We start from the raw sequence: 10,347 nt of genomic DNA, 5'->3' as shown, positions 1-10,347 counted from the left end.
GACTTTTTTAGTTTTAAGTCTGTGATAAACTACTCTGTTTTCCCTTCATTCTGTATTCTCATGTTGAACATACATCTTTCAAAAGTAACATTTTTTTTCTAGTGACTCAATGATCCTCAAACATTTTCATTATTTCTGCAAAGCTTTACTCTCACCCCACCACCATCTGCATAAAATGCATTGTATACATCTAGAGCTTCTGTGCCAGTCATTGAGAGCAGAGTAATTGATTTGCTCCTGTCACTTTAATGTTCAGCTCCAATTGTTTGAAGCGTTTCCGGGCATATTCAGCATTTCCCCCGATTATCAGGGCTGATGAGGGAGTTGCTAGCAGTCATTGAAATTGTAGGAATAATAGGATTATACTTTAAGTTTATTGAAATATAGAATGGGCTCAGAAATTACTTAAGGATTTTACTTTTTTGCTCCTATGTAGGTTACATGGTCTGCATTGAAGCTTTGGAAAATACATTGAACTGGTTTCTCATTTAAATTTAATTTCTCATTTAAACTTAAAAGATAAAGCAGGAAGTTACAAAATGTCAGTTTAAGTGAAATATGTGCCTAGCTAGGTGAACTTATAGTTCTCCTATCTTAATTTACAAGAGTACGTTACAATGGCCAAACTGACTCTATAATTAAAATACCACCAATAAGTTGTTAGTTCAATTTACCTGGCTCACCCCTTACAATTAGTGATTAAATTATACTGAACAAGTTAAGGAAAACAATCCTTTCTATGGTTTTACATAAAGATTAATGGGTGAATCCTTTTCCTCTAACTTGATTGAGTTAACTCAAACTCTGCTGAAAGCAGCAGCTATTATTTCATCTTGATTTTAAGGACGTACGACTCTTAAAATAATTTGGTAGCTTCCTTTTAGTTACCTCTGTCATTTTGTGTGAGTGTGAGCCCTTTGCAAGAGGCCTGCACGTGAACCCTTTTTAATGTGGGGAAACCGGTGCACAGGCGGTGACCACACGGGACTTGACAGGAGGAAAACCCTGACCCAGTGGCAAGGAGATCCAAGACAACCAGAGGCCTCCTTCCTGCTGCAGCCCTCATCCGCCTTCATAGCCGCAGAGTACTAAAAGGTCCTCTATATGTGCCTGATCCACCGTTGGGGTCTTGTGAAATTTGGACCACAGTTAGTCAGGAACCTCACTGATGGATGAGTGGTGGTGAAGTGAGGAGCAGTGATTTATGGGACTCTTTAGTCACAAATCTGCACGCAGATGGCAGCCGTGTGACGGTCATCTTGTGCTTGGATGGGACTGAAGTGCGTTTCAGCAGCAGCAACTGTGACTGAGCAGGGCTTTTTAGGATCCCTTCTGTTCACCCCAAATAGGGAGGGGGCTAGAAAAGGTGCCCCAAACATAGGCTGTCTCACACTCTTCCGACTGGATGGCTGTATCCAGTGGGATCACTCAACTGCACGGCTGCAAGAAGAGAGATAAGACAATGAATTTCACCACCTGAAATGTCCACACTCTTGTGGACTCTCAGCGCAGTGAATGCCCAGAAAGAACTGCCATAATTGCTAGAGAACTGGCAAGACTCAGCATTGACATTGCAGCTCTTAGGGTATGTCTACACTACGGGATTAATCCGAATTTACAGAATTCAAATTTTGGAAACAGATTGTATAAAGTCGAATGTATGCGGCCACACTAAGCACATTAATTCAGCGGTGTGCGTCCATATACTGGGGCTAGCATCGATTTCCGGAACGTTGCACTGTGGGTAGTTATCCCATAGCTATCCCATAGTTCCCGCAGTCTCCCCCGCCCATTGGAATTCTGGGTTGAGATCCTAGTGCCTGATGGGGCAAAAAACATTGTTGCAGGTGGTTCTGGGTACAGCCTCACCCCTCCCTCCATGAAAGCAATGGCAGACAACTGTTTCGCGCCTTTTTTCCTGGGTGAACACTGCAGACGCCATACCCACGGCAAGCATGGAGCCCGCTCAGTTCAAGACAGCAGTCATGAACATTGTAAACACCTTGCGCATTCTCCTGCAGTTTATGCTGAACCAGGACCAGAAAAACGAGGCGAGGAGGAGGCGGCGACGGCAGCGTGGCAACAGGCATGATGAGGACATGGACATGGACACAGAATTCTCTCAAACCGCGGGCCCCGGCACTTTGGAGATCATGTTGTTAATGGGGCAGGTTCTAGCTGTGGAACGCCGATTCTGGGCCCTGGAAACAAGCACAGACTGGTGGGACCACGTAGTGTTGCAGGTGTGGGACGATTCCCAGTGGCTGCGAAACTTTTGCATGTGTAAGGGCACTTTCATGGAACTTTGTGACTTGCTTTCCCCTGCCCTGACATGCCAGAATACCAAGATGAGAGCAACCCTCACAGTTGAGAAGCGAGTGGCGATAGCCCTGTGGAAGCTTGCAACGCCAGACAGCTACCGGTCAGTCAGGAATCAATTTGGAGTGGGCAAATCTACTGTGGGGGCTGCTGTGATGCAAGTAGCCAAAGCAATCGCTGAGCTGCTGCTACCAAAGGTAGTGACTCTGGGAAATGTGCAGGTCATAGTGGATGGCTTTGCTGCAATGGGATTCCCTAACTGTGGTGGGGCGATAGATGGAACCCATATCCCTATCTTGGCACCGGAGCACCAGGGTACCCACTACATAAACCGCAAGGGGTACTTTTCAGTGGTGCGCAAGCACTGGTGGATCACAAGGGATGTTTCACCAACATCAACATGGGCTGGCCGGGAAGGGTTCATGACGCTGGCGTCTTCAGGGACACTATTCTGTTTAAATGGCTGCAGCAAGGAACTTACTTCCCGGATCAGAAAATAACCATTGGGGATGTTGAAATGCCTATAGTTATCCTTGGGGACCCAGCCTACCCCTTAATGCCATGGCTCATGGAGCCATACACAGGCAGCCTGGACAGCAGTCAGGAGCTGTTCAACTACAGGCTGAGCAAGTGCAGAATGGTGGTAGAATGTGCATTTGGACGTTTAAAAGGTTGCTGGCGCACGTTACTGACCCGCTCAGACCTGAGCCAAACCAATATTCCCATTGTTATTGCTGCTTGTTGTGTGCTCCACAATCTCTGTGAAAGTAAGGGGGAGACCTTTATGGCAGGGTGGGAGGCTGAGGCAAATCGCCTAGCTGCTGATTACACGCAGCCAGACACCAGGGCGATTAGAAGAGCACACCAGGAAGCGCTGCGCATCAGAGAAGCTTTGAAAACTAGTTTCATGACTGGCCAGGCTACCGTGTGAATGTTCTGTTTGTTTCTCCTTGATGAAAACCCTTGTGGGGCAGGTACAGTGTCACATGATGCAGGTTTCTCAATCCCATCTTCCAGGGGCATCCTAATAGATTGTCAGCCACTTTTTGAAGTGGGGGCTGGGGAGGGAGAGGAAAGTGGTGTGTCTGGGGCGGGGGAGACAGCAGGATGACTGACCTATCCTGAGGCAGGGGGAGGGGGAGACCCCCCGTGTTAGCCCCCAGCTCTACTCAGCACAGCAGTCTCTGCCCGCTCTGCCTATGGTTCTGTGATTCCCTCCGAGTTCTCCACAACCTCCTCAGATGCCGGGAGCAGCACCCTGAGCTCTCCCTGCTGAGGAATGTCAAAGCAGCACAGCAATCTCCCCTCTCTCCCCCTCGTCCTCCTGCTTCCCCGCAACAGCAGTCTGCCTGCCCCTGTGCTCCGAGTACAGGGCAGAACAGAAGCATTCCACATTAATGATTTGCTCTTTGTTCCCCAAAAGAAGCAGCATGCTCAGCTGTCAGATACTTCCTGGAGCTTTGAAAGGGGAGGGGCGCATGCCTTCAGGGCAGCAGAGATCCAAACAGTGAGCAGGGTGGTCATGGCAGGCATTGTGGGATACTGGGGGAAGCCAATTATGTCGACAAAACAAACAGCAGTGTTTACACTGACGCTTTGTTGCTTTAAATTTGCCACAAAAAGCTTTATGCCTCTCATTGAGGTGGTTTTATTTTGTCTGAAAAACACCAGAGTTTTGCCACCAAAAGTAGCTTTATAGTGTGTACAGCTTTTGCCGATAAAACTTTGTAGTGTAGACAAAGCCAATCATTAGACAGGAGACAGACACTACTAGTGTAAAGTGCTGATTTCCAACAAAAGGGGTTATATGCCTGACCAGGAAGGCCCATCAACACCAGACAGACTGGAGTGGAACATTAAAGAAGACAAAAGACTTTGTTTACTTTCCCCCGCCCCTCCACCCTTAAAGATGAGTCTTGCAAGTGAATTTCTCCCATCAGCCGAGTTTGCAGCTTAAAGCAGAAGGGAAGAAGTGGGGGGAGGGGAAACCCGGACAAGGAAGAAATGTATCTTTATGCTGCTTGGACTCTCGGGGGGGCAGGATTACTGGGCATAAGCAAAAGACCCCCAGTGCTTATCCTGGGTTAGCCCTAAAGGACGTGTAGACCTTCCTTATTATGGAAGCTTCTATCACCTTTTGAAACTTAAGACTATAATTCCTTTGTGTTTGTATGTTTACCTGCTTTAACCCTGTAAATAATTCTTATTTCCTACCTAATAAATCTTCAGATAGTTTATTATAGGTTTGGCTACAAGCATTGCCTATGGTGTGAGATATAAAGTGCAACTGACATAGATAAGTGATTGGTCCTTTGAAACTGGGAGTAATCTGAATATTGCTGTGGTATAAAGGATCATCTATCACAAAGGTAGGCTTGCCTAAGAGCACTGTCTGTGACTGTGCATGTTAAGGCTGTTATGGTGCCTAAGGAGTTTACACTTGATAATTGGTCGGTGGAATCTAAGTATAGAACTCACAGCCAATTTGGGGTTTGTGGCCTGCTTCTTAACAGTCTGCCCTGAGGTTGGCACTCATGATCTTGAGTCACTGCAGGACAGCTTGACAACACCTACGAGCCTTAACGCCAACAATATACTCACCATGGTGCAAGCTGCTGAACTGTCCTAAAGCAAGTGGCCCTGAAGCTAGTCTGACCAACTTCATATTTTTATGAATATCTTTATGGGAACATTTTAGGGAGTTTTCTGACCTATCTTTTTCTGTCTGGCAAGCCTTTAAATCTAACAATGTCTTCCTGTCTGCTGGCACTCAGGGTGGGGGCAGCACGTGGAGCCCCTGACCGCCCCTATGCCTCGGAGCCGGAGGGACATGCCGGCCACTTCCCAGGAGCCACGCGGAGCTGTGTAGGGAGCCTGCCATCCCCGTGCCAACCGGACTTTTAACGGCCGCTCACCGGAGCCGCCGGGATCCCTTTTTGGCCGGGTGTTCTGGTCAAAAACCGAACACCTGGCAACCCTACCCACACAGTAGGAGTGGCAGCCTCCCCAAGAAGGCTCAAAAAGAAACAGGCAAATTGAAAAGCTCCCAAAATTTATTATTCATGTAAAGCCTCATGCATTTCAATCCAATATCATAATTTTTTGAGGTCTCATCCATGCTTTTAGAATGGCTGGAGTTGGCAATACTGATGAGAGTTGTGGTAGCCCATATTTGGATGAGTATGGTGAATCTCAGTTCCAGCACCACACTCACAGTAATTGGCAGAGTCAACAAAGATGCCAAGAACTTAATGACTCAGGGAGACTTAACTACCTTTTGTGATCCTACAGGAAGTCTCAGCCCTCGGCTCTGGGTTGAGGCAGGCTGGCGCAGCAGCCTGTGTAGGAAGCTTTCTCGCCTCTTGCCCTGAACGTAAAAGAGGACTTAATTTACCAGGACTGTCAAGGCAATGCCTTTCAACAGCACTAAATCCATTCAATTTTTTGTATGCAGACGTGTATGGTTTCATGCAAATTATTTAATCAGAAAACTTGCATATTTACAAATAATTTGCATGAGGTCACACATGGAGCTGAACCAAACTTGATAAATATAAAGATGAATAAATATGGTGTGAGAATCAAAGAAAAAGATGAGGGAAAAATAAGATTAAAAGTAAATATGCTGCAAAACTGAAGATGACTGAGGAAAAGAGATCAGGGAGTGAAGTAGGGATCACACTGGAAAAAATAGGCAGTGGAACTCTGCTAAACTCTGCTAAACTCTGCCCACAATCCAACCTCCATTCATTCATGACACTAAAGTTTACATGAATGGGGCAGTTCACAACTCTCTGAGCTATTGTTTCAGGGAAGCTGCAGGGTGAGGCAGATGTCACCGCATCTGTTACACCTGAGCTATATTTAGAAGGGTTTTTTTTTTTTTTTTTTGCAATACTAAAAACTAGAGATTTAATTTTTATTTAAATGAAAGCTCAGATTCTGAAGGACAAAATAACCATCAGCCGGGAAATCCCCCAGCTCACCAAACTGACACGAACTTGCCCAATGTGGCTCTTGGAGTGAAGGAAGACCGAGAAGAACAATAAACAAAGGAGACATAATAGTTTCATTTTTTTATTTCTGTATAGACATTTTGATGTCAAAATGTTACGGTAAAATACATACACTTTTTATTTTATAATATATGGAGACATTGCTATATAGGATGATTGTGCTTGGGAAAGCTGGTTGTGATTAATAGATGGACAGCGGGCCTTTCCCCTTTCATTCAGCAAATAGCTTGCATTTTTAAAAAAATATTCCCCAGGGGAGGATACCCCACCGATGTTCAACAACTATCTGCTCAAATGACATTGCTTTGGCTGCTTGTAACTTCCAGACCAGCCCTGCCCAACTGCGCATATCCTTTCTGAATAAGTCTGCAAAAAGAAGAATGTAAGCACCAAGGAGGGAGAGGAATCATTGAGGGAGGTCCAATGGAGAGGTGTGTGGAGTGTAACAAAGAGGCATGGAAGAAATTAAGCAAAGGAAAGTTATGATGAATATCAGGAAATATTTCCAAGCAATTGGCTCTATTCAATAGGGATATAGTCTCCCCAGGGAAGTGGAACATTTCAAAACTAGTTTGGAGGAAGTCCTGGAAAATGTACACCAGGGAGTAATGCTACATCGGCAGCAGGGGGGATGGACTGGATGTGACCTTACTGTGTCTCTTCCATTTCTATTTCCTAGTACAACAGTTACAGTTCTTTTGCAATATGGTAAATATTTAAAAAATCATAGATACAAACCAAACATATTAAATAAAAAGTTATGCCAATTCAATCATGACTTTTCACCTTTTTAAACTAAGACAACAGGGATGAAGAGGAAATGAGGTTGAGCTTTTTAATCCTCTTTGTTTAAGGCTAACTCACATAGGACACGCCTTCATAAGACTTCTTCAATAACATTTGTGGAGCTCAGCCTAGAGTTGTTGTTGGATTGTCCTCAGTCCCTAGAGCTGCTGATGTTATCGAATATATATTGGGTGTGAGCTCTCACGCTCGCTCTCTGCCAGGCCTAATGCAGACTTTGCCTGCCATGTTTTAATCCTAGCTTGTAGCAGTAGATCCAGCTTGTGTAGCATAATGCCAGTGTGATTCCCCACAGGCTACCTGGGATTGTGAGGCTCCTCACCACCACCTGCCCTTAGCGTGAAACAGTTTCTTGGCTGTGTCTGTTGTGGATCAGATCCCTGCAACCAACAGCCTCTGGCAGCACAAGCACTGCCTTCCAAGCCTCTGCAGGCCTCCTGCTCTCTGTATATGCAGTGACAGGCACTGGCAACCCCCCCAATACTCGGCATGTTTCCTGCAGTGTCAAGTCCCTTATCCACTGAACACTCACAGAATTACCAGCTTTATTGTTCCCAAAGGAACAGTACACACCAGCTTGTAAGAATCAAGTCAGGACCAGCACTTTGCTTAATACCATAGCACTTAAGCTTATTCTTGTATTCATTATAAATATATCTATTATGAAAAATAGAGATTTGGGAGATATAAGTAAGAATATTGGAAACAAATGGTTACATATAAAACAGAATCATAGAGACTACTTTCTGCTTTCTAGATACTACACTTAACTAACAAGGTATTCTCTTTCCCAAGGCCCCCCCCCCCATTCCCTTTCTGGCTATCAAACAACCCCCAACCTCATCAGGCTCATCATCAGAAGCAAGATCCCCATAGATCAGGACACAACTCAAAGTGGCACTAAACCCTGCCAGAACAACAGATGAAAAACTTGCAGCCATATCTCCACTGTTATGATGATCGATACCCCCCACAACACACCTTTCAAGATCGTTAGAGCCTACACCTGCCTATCACAATATGTGGTGTATCTCATCCAGTGCACTAAATGCCCTAATAACAACTACACCTCACCCCGATATAACGCGACCCGATATAACAGGAATTCGGATATAACGTGGTAAAGCAGTGCTCCGGGGGGCTGCGCACTCTGGTGGATCAAAGCAAGTTCGATATAACGCGGTTTCACCTATAACGCAGTAAGATTTTTTGGCTCCCGAGGACAGCATTATATTGGGGTAGAGGTGTATGTTGCTGAAACAACATAGTCACTATGCTCTTGAATGAACTCCCATAGAAAATGATAAAAGACAAAAACACCATATCACCCATTGGTGAACACTTTTCACAAAGCAACCACTTCATGCGTGACCCCTTAGTCCTCATCCTTCATGGAAACCAGCACACACCACTTGCAAAAGATGAGCCTGAGAGCTTCAATTAATAACTTTTCTAGACTCTAAAAATCAGGGATTTAATCCACTAACCCTCTTTTTTTGTCCTACGATTTCAGAAGTATTAACTGGCCACTTCACCTTGAATGGTCTCTTATAATATGTGTTAACTACTTATGCTAAACAATCTGGTCCATCTTATATTAAGCTGTGATACTGAGTACCTTTCCCAGACCTAAAGAAAAGCTCCATGTAAGCTTGAAAGCTGTCTCTTCAACCAACAGAAGTTGGTCCAATAAAAGGTATTATCTCACCCACCTTGTCGCTCTAATATCCTGGGACCAGCATGGCTACAACAACACTGTAAAGAAGTTATCCTCTTGTCTAAAGAAGCTTATCTCTCCCAAAGTTCTCTCCAGTGTTTTCAGTCAAGCCTGGCTTAGATCCCACTTTAATGAAGCAAATTTGTTGTTTATTTACTTCCTAGGTGCCAAAGTGTCTTCTTTGCCCTCAAAATATAGTAGAGCAAACCTCTGAAGTGCACCTCTAGATAAGGGTTTCTTCCCCTGTTTTTTCTATTCATATTAGTTTCTTTTTGAAGTTCTTACAGTCCTTCATTGCATTCAGTCAGACTGATGATAGGAGAACAAGACAATACTCAATATCTATATAAACAGATAGATGGATAAACATCTCCTGTGTGACAGAAAACCTGGTTTTCACCTGTGCTGGTGACCAACCCCTTGACATACAGGCTTTAAGGATGTATTTAATGTATATATGCATAACCCCTTACATAGTATGTGCACCTATATTTCACAATGCTATTGATGAACAATGTGACCCTGGCTTCATTTAAGACTTCACATAACATTATTTAGTGAACTAGAATGTACATGCCTGACTCAAGTGACTTCTGTAACCCATCTGCACCTACCCTGTGCATCTTGCTAGTTGTCACTAATTGGTTCCAGGGTTACAGCCAGTCTAGCTTTTAAAGCATTTAGTCATCTTGAATGAATTGCTCCCATTTCCTACACGCATTGAAACAACCTCAGCCTCCCCCATAATTGCAGATCTGTTCCTCTATAATGAATCTCTGTGTTGCAGACATGATGGTCATCAGCAGGAAAGAACCTTTGGCTCAAGAAACATAGGTATCTGCTAGCTGAGCAAAAGGAGAATCCATATAGTCCAGCAATAACAAAAGTTTGCATAATTTCTGTGGGCCAACCATTGCATTATCACTGCCTGTGCTGTAGCTCTGCGACAGACAGAAGACTGCAGTCTGCAAAGCTGTCAATACTACCTCTTATACCAGCATTAAAAATACATGAAGAGAAGTCTAGCATTTGAGAAAGCAGGTACAATATTTGCTATGCTGTCTACCACCATAAGAATGTGGATTAGAAAAAAATAATAGAGAACTATAGAGTTTGTAGCACTAGTTCAACAGGATTCTTCTCTGCATCTCAGGCAGTCTGAGACCAAAAAACAAATGCCAGTGGATTTAGGTGCTGGAACTAGGGGTGCTGGGGTTGCTGCCCCATCCCCTGGCTTGAAGAGGTTTCCATTATATACAGGGTTTACAGTTTGGTTCAATGGCTCTCAGCTCCCCCACTATACAAAATATTCCAGCACCCCGCCAGTGTGTAGCAGCTAGGCTGACCAGAGATCCCGATATTAGGGGCTTTGTCTTATATATACAACTATATCCCTTCCTCCTCCCCTGAAGAAAAAGTGTCTTGATTTTTCTCAGGTATCTGGTCGCCCTAGTAGCAGCTGTGACTGTGCTATATTGTAAAATAGAGATG

The sequence above is a fragment of the Malaclemys terrapin genome, chromosome 1 (genome assembly GCF_027887155.1).
Source record: "Malaclemys terrapin pileata isolate rMalTer1 chromosome 1, rMalTer1.hap1, whole genome shotgun sequence".
NCBI classification, from domain to species: Eukaryota; Metazoa; Chordata; order Testudines; family Emydidae; genus Malaclemys; species Malaclemys terrapin.
This window is presented reverse-complemented; position numbering follows the sequence as displayed.